Here is a 13795-nt window from a genome sequence, read left to right on the forward strand (position 1 = left end):
CGCCGTGGCGGCCGAACGGAGCGGTCCACTCACCAAGAGGTAATCCAACCGCGAGTAAGTGTGGTGTGCGTGGGAGAAGTATGAGTAGTCCCTATCGGCGGGGTGCATTATGCGCCAGAGGTCATGTAGATCCATCTCAGCGATCCGGTCCTGTACCGCTCTAGAAAGCTCCCCCGTCTGCGGAAAGCGCTGGGCCGACCTATCCAAGGTGGAGTCGAAGACCATGTTCAGGTCTCCCCCCAAGATGACGTGGCGGTCGGGCGAGGCAGTAACGTCTACCAACACCGATTCCAGGAAGCGATCCTGGTGGTCATTTGGGCTGTATACGGAACCAACCGTAAAGGCTACACCCCCTAGCCGCATGCGATACACTAGGAGCCTCCCCTTCTGCTCGGCATGTTTATACAGCACCTCACCTCGGAAGGTGCTGGCTAGGAGAATGGCTACCCCTGCAGTCTTAGTCGCAGCCGAGGAAAAGAGTTGCGTGGGGAACTTGGCAGAGCGCAGCCTATGGCAATCTTTAGAAAGTAAATGGGTTTCCTGCAGGAGGCAGATATCCGCCTGCGACCCTTCTAGCAGGGAAAGAATCGCCCTACGCTTCACAGGGTTGTTCAGACCCTTAACATTAAGGGTCACTACTTTCAGGGGCGGCATCATTCTCAGGGAAGCAAAGCGCCGTGCAGCAAGCTCGGGATCAGTGGAAGGGGCGCGCGGGGCAGGGGTGCAGGGAAGGCCAGAATCGGCTCCGCACATGTTCGGACAGCATCGGACGGGACCCCCCCAACACCAAACCAACTGTGAAACCCCCCCAAAACCAACCCATGGCAACCAGCCAAAACCAAAAACAAGAAAAAACACCCCATAGTCTCAGTCTAGCCCAAATGGGCGAGTCTGCAGAAAACAGTCAAGTGGACGTCCAGCCACTCACCTCCAACCACTTCCCCCCAACCCCCCAGCCCCAACCCAGCATCGAAGAAGCTAAGAGTTCTCCCCCCGGAATAAAGTTAGGCCGTCTGAGCCACGCCATTGGAATCGGGCAAGTTCCGTGCCACAGTCCTCAGGGCTTCCGCCATATCTGCCCTGATGGTAGGGGAGTCAGGGCGACTCGCCGCCGCCGACGATTGGCGCCTCCTCGATCTCCGTCGGCCCCGCCGCTCGGGGCGCCGCCATGCGGGTGTAGCTCCTTCTTCCTCCGTAGCCGTGAGTCCCAGCACCCCACAGACATCTTGTAAGGAGCGCAGCTGATGCAAGACCCCATTCCATCGAAAAATAAGACGGAAGGGGTGACCCCAGGAGTAGGCCGTCTCATGCTCTCGCAGGAAGTCCGTGGCGATGCGGAAAGACCTGCGTTTCTGCAGCGTGATGGCGGACAGGTCCTGATAGAGCGCCACGGGTCGTTCTCGAAAGGACAGCGGCTGTTTCCTGCGGGCCTCTGTCATGATGCGCTCCTTTAGGGGGAAATCCGGCAAGAACGCCAGGATATCAGGCGGGGGTGCCGAAGATTGGCGCTGTCGGCCCACCCTGTGTGCTCTGTCTATGCGGATCGGGAAGTCCGCTTCTTCTCCCAAGATGTCGCGGAACAGGTCCTGCAAATAGGCCACTAGGTCCGTGCCCTCATCCGCGGACGGAACTCCCCTCACCCGGATGTTATTCCGCCTGGATCTGTTCTCAAGGTCCTCCGAGTGGGCCTGGAGCTCGACACATTGCTCCCGTAGGCGGAGGACGTCCTGCTGGAGATGAACTATCTCCTCGTCGCGGCGCTGGGCCGCTGTTTCCACAGAGTCGACTCGCTCGCCCAGGCCTTCGATTTCTCTTCGCACCTCACGGACCTCACCCGCCACCTCGGTTTTGAGAGTCTGAAATTCCTCCTTGAGGGAGCTGAATAAATCCTCCATGAAGGACCTCGTGACAGGTGGTTCGCCCCCGGTTGCGTCCGTTGAGGCCCGGGAGGACCCCGGGGATGGTTGCGCTCTGTCGCGCAGCTGCTGGGCCCTGCCGAGCATGTCCGGCAAAGTGCGATCTCCCCGTGCGGCGCCTCGTCTTCCGGCCATCCTGGTCTCCACGGTGGTCGAAGCTTAGAGCCGGCCGTAGCAGACGCGTCCAGCCGCTCGTGGGCACCAGGTGTGAAGTCCTCGGCGAGGACAAGGGTAGTGCGTCACAGGCGACAAAATGGCGGCCCGGGCCAGGGCGAGACGACCACCGGGCCAGGCAGGGCGGTCAGCAATGTCCAAGTCGGAGGCTTTCAGCTGTGTGCTCCCAGGGGGGGCAGCAGATGTATAGGCACCAGGAGAAACCGAGGCGCTCGTATAACCAGGGTGCGGGCGAGGGTCACCAGCATCAGTTCCGCAAAGACAAGATGGCGGAAGGGCGGAACCCAGGATGCCAGCCCAGGCCAGCCAGTCTATGGGCGACCCTCAAATGGCAACGGGTCGGGGAAGTGCGGACCCAGTGTGTCCCAGTACTATCGGCCAATACGCCCGGGCCGGGCTCCGTTCAGGCTTCACCGTTCCACTCCTCCAGGCTCGGGGTCCGCAAGGCGTCACACTCCGACCCCCGTGGCAGGGGGGTAGATCGACGTCGCAGGGCAGGGGTCTGTCGTCTAGTGATGGTCCCGGCCACCGGGGCGCCGGCCGGGAAGCTTCCACACTCCGCGGAGTTCGTCTAGTCCGTCCCCCGGGATCTCCAGCTTTCAGCACTCGACTTCGCCGAGGCGCGCGGACAGCGCCGCAGTACGCTCCGCCTCCAGGCCCTTCTCCTCGGGGCGACCCAGGCTCCTCTCCTCGGGTCGATCGTTGAACAGACTTTTCAGGGACTTCCCCCGGGGCAACAGAAGTCAAAGTGGTATCAAAACGTGCCCCAAGAACTCCGGCACAGTTCTCTCGCCCGCAGTGCGTCCGCGGGGGGAGAGAAGCGCAGGAATCGGTGCTCGAGCTGAGCCGGGCCGGAGGAGCTACGGGAGGAAGCGTCCGCTCACCCCGCCATCTTGGCCACGCCCCCCGTCCATATGCTCTTAAAGGGCTGCAAACACTGAGATTGGGTATAGAGAGATGGGGTGCCTTAGTCGATCATCTTGCGCTTGCTACAGCTTAGCTTGCTCTCTGGGGGTACGCTATGTCTTATCCTTTCTTCTGCCTTCTTTCTTTTTGGTATCTATGAATTGATATGTATGCATTTTTGTTGCTTATAGACATGATGTAGTATTAGACCACTATAACTGAATGTAATCTCTACATGTATGTATTTGGTTTTTTTTCGGTTTTTTCTTTCTCTCCGTTCGTTGACTTAGGAATTGTATGTTTGTTGAAATACTTTGTTTTGTAAATGTATATTATCAGTTATTGGCATATCAAAAATAAATTTTAAAAAAACTTTAATTTTAGAAATAAACAATGAGTTTTAATACATAAGAGTTTTTTTTTAATGTTTGTTGGGTTTGAGATTCCCTCTATGAAATCTATGGATTCAGCACCAGAAGGCTCCAAGGAGGCTCGGTGGATGAATATTATGAAACTGCAATCTTAAAATGGCTCCTGTATAAAGTGAAAATGTCATACTACAGTTTCCTTTTCTATACAGGCAGAGAAGCAATGGTCATAGGCTGATCTTCTGATGATCTTTGTAACTCCATCAAGCTATTTAAAATTTTCAAAAACAAAGTTCTAGTGTACATTTGATGCAGACTACTTAGACGCCAATCAAAATGTTATTCTTCAGCTCTCTTTCTGGCATAATGATGGACTTCATAATAGGATTGTTAATAATTTTTAGATCCACAGGTCAAGAAGCAGATATTGTAAAATTATAATGGTCATGGGCTTTTCAAATGAGAACATCACTTGGGTAGACACCAGGGGAATTAAATAGCAGTTATTCCACAGAAATATAAAACTCGTAAAAATGCCAACTAGGTAGCTTCTGCATTTTTCACAACCATGAAACAGCTTCAACTTTTAACAATAACATCAGCCCATTAAACAGGTACCCCAATATTTATTGATGGCTTTTCCAAATTAGGCTTTTCATTTTTCTAATTTTATTTTATTATTCTCGGATATTCTGAAGACCTTTTTAGAGTATTTATTCATAAAAATTCTATCCACCACAACCTAAATAACTTCCTGTGATTGTACCTACAATACATAACATTCAACCTCACTCAATCCATATCACCCACCTTGTGCATCTTTGCCCTTGAGTAACAGGGGTTGGTTATGTCCCTGAGAGCAACCCCTCCAACGCATGCATTTTGACCATGAGCAAAAAGGGATTGGCCAGTCTCTGAGCCCAACCTCCAGTACAATCAACCATTGTGTGCCAATAACGATTGAGCATGTCTTTTTTTATCATTTATGACAGGGGATGGATAACCACAATGCAATGGGGTTTGGACTGTCATGGCAATCCAATCGTATTACAAGGGTCGGTAAAGCCTTCCAGGATCCAGATCCTATCATTGGACAAAGTGAGGGAGAACACTTCCACTCAAATGTTAATATTTTACCAATTTTTATCTTTGGACCATCTGCAGATCCGGATTGTGGATATCTTAATCATTTGGCCCTCTGAAGCTCATTTCCACCTTTTTGTAATAAACATATTAAAAAAACTATAGAACAGATATGCATCAAACCAGGAGCTGTCCATTGTGAATAGCATTCAATCCTTGCTAAATTTGGTGTAATTCTATTAAGTCGTTTTTTGCTGTAGCAGAAAGTAAAAATTCCAAAGGGACCTAGAATGGAAAACACTTCTTGTTTTAACACCTCTCCTCGTTTTCATCTTCCACCCTAAAATAATCTGCAGAAAACATTAGACAACTAATCCATATTTATTATATATGCTTTTTTAAATTTAAATATGTGAGTGTTGAATATGTTTATAATATTAGGTATGGGGAATTATTGGGGTTTGAAGGGTAGTATTTTGAAATGCAATTGTTTGAAAAGAATACAGTTGAAGATACATCTTAAGAATGTTGTTATATTTTTAATAAATGTTAGTAGTTTGATGTTGCTTCAGTTTGATGTTGTTGGTGTATTTTTTCGGCTTGGCTGGAAATATAGGGGTTTAGGGTGGTAAGTAATTCATTGGTTTTACATTTGTAATACTATTTTTTTTAAATTACAGTGATTTTGTTTGCAGCACTGAAACAAAGACTGGACTTTATTCAACTTTTGGTAAATTAAACTACCTTTTCGATTTTACCAACTGCCAACTGCACCTCTTGACCACGTCGTTCCATGACGGCGGCAAACATAGACATTCCTTTTCAGTACTTCAACTAAATGGATTTTATGCTTTAAAATGTAAAAATCACAAGAGTACGCCTGTTATGGTGAACTTTGCAACTACAACCCCCTATAATATAAAGCTCATGACCTCAGATGTGGTGTCACCGATGCACAAAAGATGACCCAATACTTCCCTTAAAGAAAAGTTTTGTCAACATCCTGTACCAGTTGCCCTGACACCAGAGTGCAGGACATGGCATCAGGCCTGTGCAAGAGAGCTCTTGGCATAGGCCACGGTGCATTCCTACTGCTCTCAAAGTCTTCAGGGCACTCCCTACGGCCAGTGGGCACTAGGAGCAGGCAGTGGCCTTTGGCCATGCTATGCATCCAGTTTCCAGTATATGTTAGGGACAGCCCAATATGCAAACTCTAAGAACAAGGCTCAGACAAAGGTCTGCTTCCCAGATCCCAGTCTTCACCCGTGCATAGTGGGATTTAAGCTTACGACATGAAGAGAAGTCTGTGTCCACTGTTAAACAAACATGGAAATAACAGTTTACAGCTTCAGTTACATCACTGATGATATTAGCAATAGGATTGCTCACTCTGATTTTATTTATAATATAATTTCCAATGTGATCTATGTAAATGGAAAATAAAGACTTCTGTAATTAGATGAGTAGTGGTAAATGTTCAGATTCAATAGCAGCTGGAAAAATTTCAAGTGCAACTTGAAGCAGCCTGATGAGGAGGAGCTTATCAACTACTATGTCAAGGGCCACAGAGGGCTCCAACAGGACCAAGGAGCCTACATGCCCTGTGTACACATAGGAGCCCTATTATGGGCATGCAGCACATTTAAGTCTGCGCCTTAAGGGGGACAGTTTGCCTTATTAGAGCAAATGTGTTGTTCTCAGTACAGGAACAAACATGCATCTCCACTGGGAAGAGCACATTAGTGGGAGGCAGTAAGGCTGTTTTAAGCAGCCAGTTCTCCCTTCACTGTGCATGGAACAATCAGACTGACTTTCAAAGGGAGGTACAGCTCACTCTGCAGGTGGGTGCAGTACGTGACTGCAACCCCCTTGCAAGAGAATGCCTCAGTGGTCCCTGGTGGCCATCTTTCCACCTTCCAATAGGCATCCTCGTAGGGTGCACTGACTGTGCGCCACCTCCATGTGGCACATATAATTGAGCTTTAGATGGTATCTTTACAACTGTTTGAAGAGAGGGTCACCCCAGAGGAAACGTCCCCCGATTGCACAGCCAGAATTACAGGAGGGAAGTTAATCCAATGTTGATCAAAAGTTTGATCAAATTCTTGTTTTAAATTATATGTAGATTTTATTCATCACAATGAATATTCAATATTCAAATGTTGAAGTGTTGTGGAGTCACCAAAATCAATGAGTAATGTTTATTCAGACCCATGTTAATCCAGACCCAATGCATTTTAGGGGTAAATATTTATTTAAGTAATGAAGCATAAAGCACATAAGTAAACTTGGAAAATGAGGTAGGTAGTAAAAGTGCCCGTGAAGTGAATGAAAAGAGGTGTTTAACAAAAAGGTACTTGAAGATTTGATACCAATTATATATGTGTTGATAATCGGCATAGAAAAAATGAGGGATTCAAGGGTGAATAAAAGAAGAGACTACACGAGTATGTGTGAGGATGAAAGCCTGATAGAAACCATCATGGGACCCATGGGAGTAACAACACAATTCAACTACAGTAAAATACCAGTGACAAGCATAGGCAGTGGTGAACTTACACCTATGATGAATAACGCACGTGGAGAATAGTGCACATGCTAACACGAGTAATGTAATGTAAATGATCATTTATATCGCGCAGCAATCGCTCCAAGGAGCATCTAGGCGCCAGATACTGATCCAGAGATGTAGGAAACAGGTTGGTAGTAGGTGAAAACTCATCCAACTGTTACGCTAGTGCAGTCGTGAAGGTGAAACCCGATAATAAAAAAGATCAATACAGGTGCTTACGGGTGGTGAACCGTTATCTATAGGGAGTCTTACTGCCAAAGTAGATGAACAGGTAATCCGCGTCCTATTCGTCAAGCATAGAAAGTTCTGTGTGTGTTGAGAAAATGCAAAGTGAAATAGAAAATTTACCAGAAACTACGGGTAAAGAGCCGAGGGAAAAAAAAAGAGTAAAGAAGTGTGATCGGTCAGAAACATATAATGGGTGATGACTAGTAAAGGTAAATACAAAAAAATAATAACATTTTTTGATTAAAACGTGAGATGAAAAGAGACAGTAGTGGAGGGTATCTTGGAATGGTCAATAATATAGGAAGATGTAAAAAAAAGTTGAGTGCCATCTTGAAATGGAGAAAGAAGGTTGAAGAATATAAAGAAGAAAGAAAAGATTACAGCGGGAGCATTGCAAACCAAGTAAAACATGCAGATAATAAGATTGAATATAACCTGATGTACATCAAGGACAAGAAAGGTAAAAGAAGTTATGAAAAGCAACCGAGCAACCGAGTTCAGTACGATCATTGAGTCCATTAGGTGTGAGAGTGTCAAGCAATTTTATCCAGAAGGTTTCCCTCTGAAGTAGGTATTTATGATTGTTTCTGCCTTTACATATATTTACAATCTCTAACACCATGAAACAAAGCTGAATTATGTTATGTTTGAATGTCAAAAAATGTGAGGCTATAATGGATTTCTGGTTGTTTGTCCTGATGTTGCTTTTGTGTTCATTGAGTCTGGTTTTGATTTTACGTTCAGTTTTCCCAATGTATGCCAGAGCGCAGGGGCATTTCAATAGGTGCACTACGTTTTTGGTATCACAAGTGGCAGTGGCTTGAAGTTTGATTTTATTTCCTTTGCGTGGGTGATTTATGTAGTTTCCTTTGAATATGTTGTTACAGTTATTATGGAATGGAACGGTGCCTCGATGGTTGATATTTTTCAGCTTAGGCATGGAAAGTATTTCCTGGAAGTTCTGTTGTGTTCATAGGCAAAAAGAGGAAGTTCTGCAAAAAGCCCTTTGAAGTCTGGTTCTATTTGTACCATTGGCCAATGTTTTAAGATTGATTGCTTAAATTTAGGACTTTGTTTAGAGATTTTGGATACCAGGAGAGTACGGTTATCTTTGTTTTGTTTATTGGGGCATGTTAGGAGTTCCTCACGTGATTTAGTGGAGGAGCATTGCACAGCAGACTTGAGGATTTCATAAGGATATCCCCTGTCACTAAATCATTGGATCATATCAGTTGTGTTAGTAGAATGTTTATCAGGATTGGATATGATTATTTTAATATGTAAAAGTTGAGAGTAGGGCAAATGTTTTTTTTAGAGAGAATTGATGGAAACTCTTATAGTTTAGTAAATTATTGCGATCAGTTTCTTTCCTAAATGCATCAGTTTCCAATTTATTGCCAATCTTAGCAATCAATACATCGAAGAAACTAATCTTGGTGTTATTAAAGTTGTAAGTGAATTCAATCCCATCATTAATGGAGTACAACTGCTGTATCGCTATTAATAGTTCTTGGTCAGATCCTTTCCATAATAAAAAGATGTCATTGATGTATCTGATAAACATAACAAGGTTGTTGATCCATAAGTCATTCATCAAGATGTGATCCATTTTGAACTTAAGCATAAACAGATTGACATAGCACAGTGCTGCACAGTTGCCCATGGAAGTCTCGCTGAGTTCTAAGAAGTACTCATTTTCCCAACAAACGTAGATGCTGGTAGGTTTGAAAACCCCATTCTCATTATATACTTGTTTCATGCCATAGTAGGTTAGCTGTGTGTGGCTAAATTAGGCCCCACTGGTATTCATGTCATGCAACCTATTGAGTTATCCCTGTAATGTGCGAGCTTCAGTTAGTGAGTGTGACTCCATTGAGCATTTCGCAATCCCATTTGGCTGTGTCTGAACTAGGCCCCGTTATTCTTCCTGCTTGCCTCAGCCGAACACTGCATTTAATTATTATTTTCTTTTCTGTTCAAGGTAGCCTTCTGACTTATTAATTAATAAGCCATTCTGCCTCTGTACACCTATCCATGTCTGTAGCTGTGCTCCCACGTTAGGAGACACTGAGACCCAGCACGGCAACCTTGAGACTGTGATAGTGTGTACCCATCTAGCAGGTGGTAGCCCATCCTCCTGTGCCTCCTTTGTTCATGTTCAGCCCAAGCCGGTAACTTTCCTCTGTGGGCATGGTTGGAGGTTCTTGGGAGGAATGGTTATGCATTGGAGACTGTTGGGGTGTCAATCCCTCGGCAGACATCTTAGGATGCAGGTTAGATCGGACTCCTCTGCAGAGTATTGCTAATAAACAATTGTTTGTATTCTCTACTGTCTGACCGACTCTTCATTTGGTAGAAGGAGAGTAGGAGGTTATAGAAACCCGGGAGACCCTTAAGGGTCAATTCCTTCCAATTCCTTCAGTTGGCGCCCGAACAAGTACCCCGCAAGGTGATCTGACTCACCTGTAATGAGGTTGCAGGGTCGGGGTTGCATTTGGTCGGACGGCCGGGCGGATTGGGGATCCCCACACGATAATAGCCCGGTTCTCTTGGCTGCCCCACCCGTCTGATCAGGTGACTCCTCATCTAGTGGTCAACGGCTGGGGTTTTGATAAGGCAAAACCTTGGATTTGATCGTTTGGTCCGAAGAGTCGGCAGTGGAGAATAATTTTGCTTGACCTGAGTGCACCAGGTGAGTGATTCGAATTCTTGGAAAATGTGGCACCATGGATGAACGACATGAGCCTACAGGCTGTGTCTGGTAAAGTCTTTGAACTGTCTTGTCTTGATCTTGGTGGGTTTGTGGACCCTGAAAAGACACAGAGTGTTTGTGAGCAGTCTATCAGGGCAACTGAAAATTCGGCCTGTTCTTGAAAAGGTCTGGGACTGTTTCGGAGCAATCTGCCAGGCCAACTGGAAATTCGGTCTATTCTTGAAAAGGTCTGGGGCTGAAGCCTGTCTTCTTTTCTTGAAACAGTCTTTGGACTGTCTTGTTTTGGTGCAGTCTATGGACTGTAGGGAGCGGTTTTTTGGACTGCTTCTGATTTGTTTTTTTGGACCGTTTTGTTGGATTGATGTTGTATTTGTCCCTTGGGCACAATGCATGTGTCTTATATTAAGATGCCTTGTTTAAGTAAGTTGGAGTGTTTTAGTTGTCGGTGTTGTTCCACTGAGGCTCGATTGGAAGAGAGGCAGCCTGCGCCTCCAGAGGGTACCCCAAAATGTGTTGTATACGTCAAGCATGGCATTGGCCCTATTATGTTTAGCACGTTGTGGAATAAATATATGAGGGACAATGCTCACTTACAATGGCCGCTTACTGGCACATTTGATGAACAGAAGTTGAATTACTTGCAGGATTAATTGTTCGCCAAAAAGAGCAGGCAGTGGATGTTTGATTCTTTCAGGGTATGGCAGAAGGAAGGAAAGCAACGACAGATAAGAGCAGAGAAACACACTCGGAGGGGACAGATGCAAATGATAACTCAGAAAGCAATGGCCTATGACAGAGAGAAGATCGAGAAAGGCATAGGATATGCAGATAGGAAGTTTTGATTACAGACTGACAAATGTTATGTTGCTAGACAGGAAGGTGATGATTTCGTTGAGGAGTTACTAGATTCTCGACCCCCACCTCCTTATGCCCCTGAAAGGATATACTCCATGATCCCAACATCTCAGTCTGCGGCCTCTTGTTTTGCTATTCCTAGTCTTTCTGTCTCTAACTCTGCTGCTTCGGCCCCAGCCCCGCCTGTCTCTTCCCTATCTCTGCAAGTTGCAGAGACGGGTGCCTTCAGCTCTTCTATTCTGTCTCCTTGCTCCGTATCGGTGGCTACGCCTTCTCATACTCCTGCAACACAGTCTCTGTTCTCGATTGTACCAGTTTCTTCATCTGCTCTTTTTCCCCCCCAAGTGTGTTACCTCAGGCATTTCAAGATGCTGAGACGCCTGTGTGTGGAGTGCATGAGGCGAATTGGGCAGTGGCCTGTGACCGCATGGAGAAAGTGTTAGTGCGCTCTGCTGTGGGTAAAGAGGAGAAGAAGATGGTGGCTGACCAGGCTGTACAATTGGCCCGGAATCCAAGATATAGTGCGGAAGATGTGTTGAGTGTGATGAAAGATTATGAGCCGTTCATACAGCACATGCTCTTAAGCATATGTTGGCTAAGCTGATAGGATTGTCTGGGCAGTGTTTTAAGGGCTTTGCACATCAGATTATCTATGACTTTCGGGATAGGTTATATGCTACAGGTATGGCCCCCAATGAGGTTTTCAGTAACGTGACAACGTTGGTGGGTTATCGGGGTAGACTGATTCAGAAGGGCCAGACGACAGCGTCACAGTTTCCCATGAGAGAAGTTCATCCTATTTACCACCCTGAAATACCAGAGTTGCAAGATAACCATGATATTGTTACTCGTCTACGGGTAGAAGTCAGTTTTCAGGAACAATGGATCTACACTCCATGGAAGAGGAGTGAGGTAATATCTCTGAAGGGTCAGTTACCGGACCCTCGGAAAAATCCGACTGCATATTATAAAGAATTGACGGAAGCGGCCTCCTCCACACTAATGACATTGGCTGATATAGATTTTTTTTTCGGCCTGCTGGTGCCGGGAAATATATGGAGACAGGTTCATACGCAGGCTCACGTAGTTGAATTGGGCCAAACATGGGACGAGGTCAGGGCGTGGGAAAAGGAACGCAAGCACGGCGACAAGCCGAAGGCAGAGCTATTAGCTTTACCTGGGCGTATTATCACTTACATTCATTCCCTTATCCTGCCGAGGCGAGTGGATTTGAACAAGTTGGCTGTGTGTCGCCAGAAGGAGGATGAAAGTGTGTCTGGTTTCTTTACTGTGTTTGAAGGAGTGTTTTGGGAATTTAGTGGCCAACATCTGTCACAAGAGGAGGTGTTTTCTTTGTTCGTTAACGGGCTTGTCACTAATTTGCTTCCCGAGATTGCGCCTAAGTTGTAGGCTTCGGAAAGTATTTGGACCACCTCATCCCATCAATAATTTTGAGTATGGCACAGTACTACGAGCATAGAGAGAATGAGGACAAAGAGAAGGTGGAGAAAAAGTCAAAGGAGTTGAAGACAAGGGTGTTGCTGCAGCAAGTGACTAGGTGAAATGGAAGAGGTAGAGGTTTGGGTCCGGCCCAGCGGGGGTCCCGGTTTAACAGGAACAGTACTGTGGGTGTGCCCATAGGGTACAACCAATGTGAGTACTGTAAAAAGGAGGGGCATTGGTGAAGTGAGTGTCCGGAGTTGTTGCAGATAGTTGAGGCCCTGAGAGGAAGGGGTTTTAGAGAACGTGGTAGAGGAGGAGGAGGCAGAGGAGAAGTGCAGTCTGAAAATACATCGTATGGTCATCATAAAAAGAACTACTTTGACGAGAGGGGAAGGCAGTACTATCATGAGGACTATGACATGGACGAAGTGACAAAGTTGTCCCACAGCTAGGACAGCCAGGGGCAGAGTGAGGGACCAGTACCGATTCCCGTAGATCAGCGCGGACCCTCTGTTACTGCAGATTTGCTAGGTACCGCCAAGAAATTTTTAGTTGATACAGGGGCTATGAATAGCTCTGTTTGCCGTTCACTGGTCCCGGGGGCAGTCCTGTCTGGCCAAAACAATGTTTTGGTAGGTTTCTCAGGCATGCCAGGTGTTAGCCCCATTTCCTAGCCTCTTCCTCTGACTATTGGTCCCTTTATGGTAGATTTGCCATTTCTGGTAACGACAAATTGTGGAGAGAATTTGATGGGGTTGGATTTGTTGAAGAGATTACATGCCACAATCTTTTGTTCCCCAGATGGTGTTTACTTGACCGGTGAGCCACACGTGGCTTGTGCAAAACAATGCTTTGCTAAAGATGTACCCCTCCCGGCGGAATTCAAAGAGGTGCCCCGTAGCTTGTGGGCAACAGGAGATAAGGACATGGGGTTACTCTAGATCCCACCGGTCTCTAATAAGATCAAGGATAATGCTGTATTGCCACGTATTCCTCAGTATAAAATTTCACAGGCAGGAGAAAAGGCCTTATTGAGAAATAATACAGGATCTGGTTAGGTCTGGGGTGGTTGAGTAAACAGTGGCGAATGTGTGTAATAGGTAGCCCTATCCTTCGGATTCTCAAGAAGGCACCATTGGACTGTTCTGATGCTCCTCCTGATGTCTATCATTTTATAATTGACCTCAGAGAGGTTAATAAAATTGTACTGCCTCAATATCCTGTAGTCCCAGACATTACCACGATATTGACGAGGATTCCCTCATCAGCCAATTTTTTTTCTGTGATCGATTTAAATAATGCTTTTTTTAGTATTCCAATCCATACAGATAGCAGATATCTGTTTAGATATGCCCTAGCTGGCAGGAGCTTTAGATTTTGTCATGCTCCTCAAGGCTATACAGAAAGTCCTAGTATCTATAGTCAAGCTTTAAAACCCAACTGGATTCTTTGGTACTTCCCCCTGGTAATGCGCTATTGCAGTATGTTGACGATCTCCTTGTGGCCTCTGATATTGAAGATGGCTGTATAGACGCCA

Source organism: Lissotriton vulgaris, chromosome 5 (genome assembly GCF_964263255.1).
Source record: "Lissotriton vulgaris chromosome 5, aLisVul1.2, whole genome shotgun sequence".
Classification (NCBI taxonomy): domain Eukaryota; kingdom Metazoa; phylum Chordata; class Amphibia; order Caudata; family Salamandridae; genus Lissotriton; species Lissotriton vulgaris.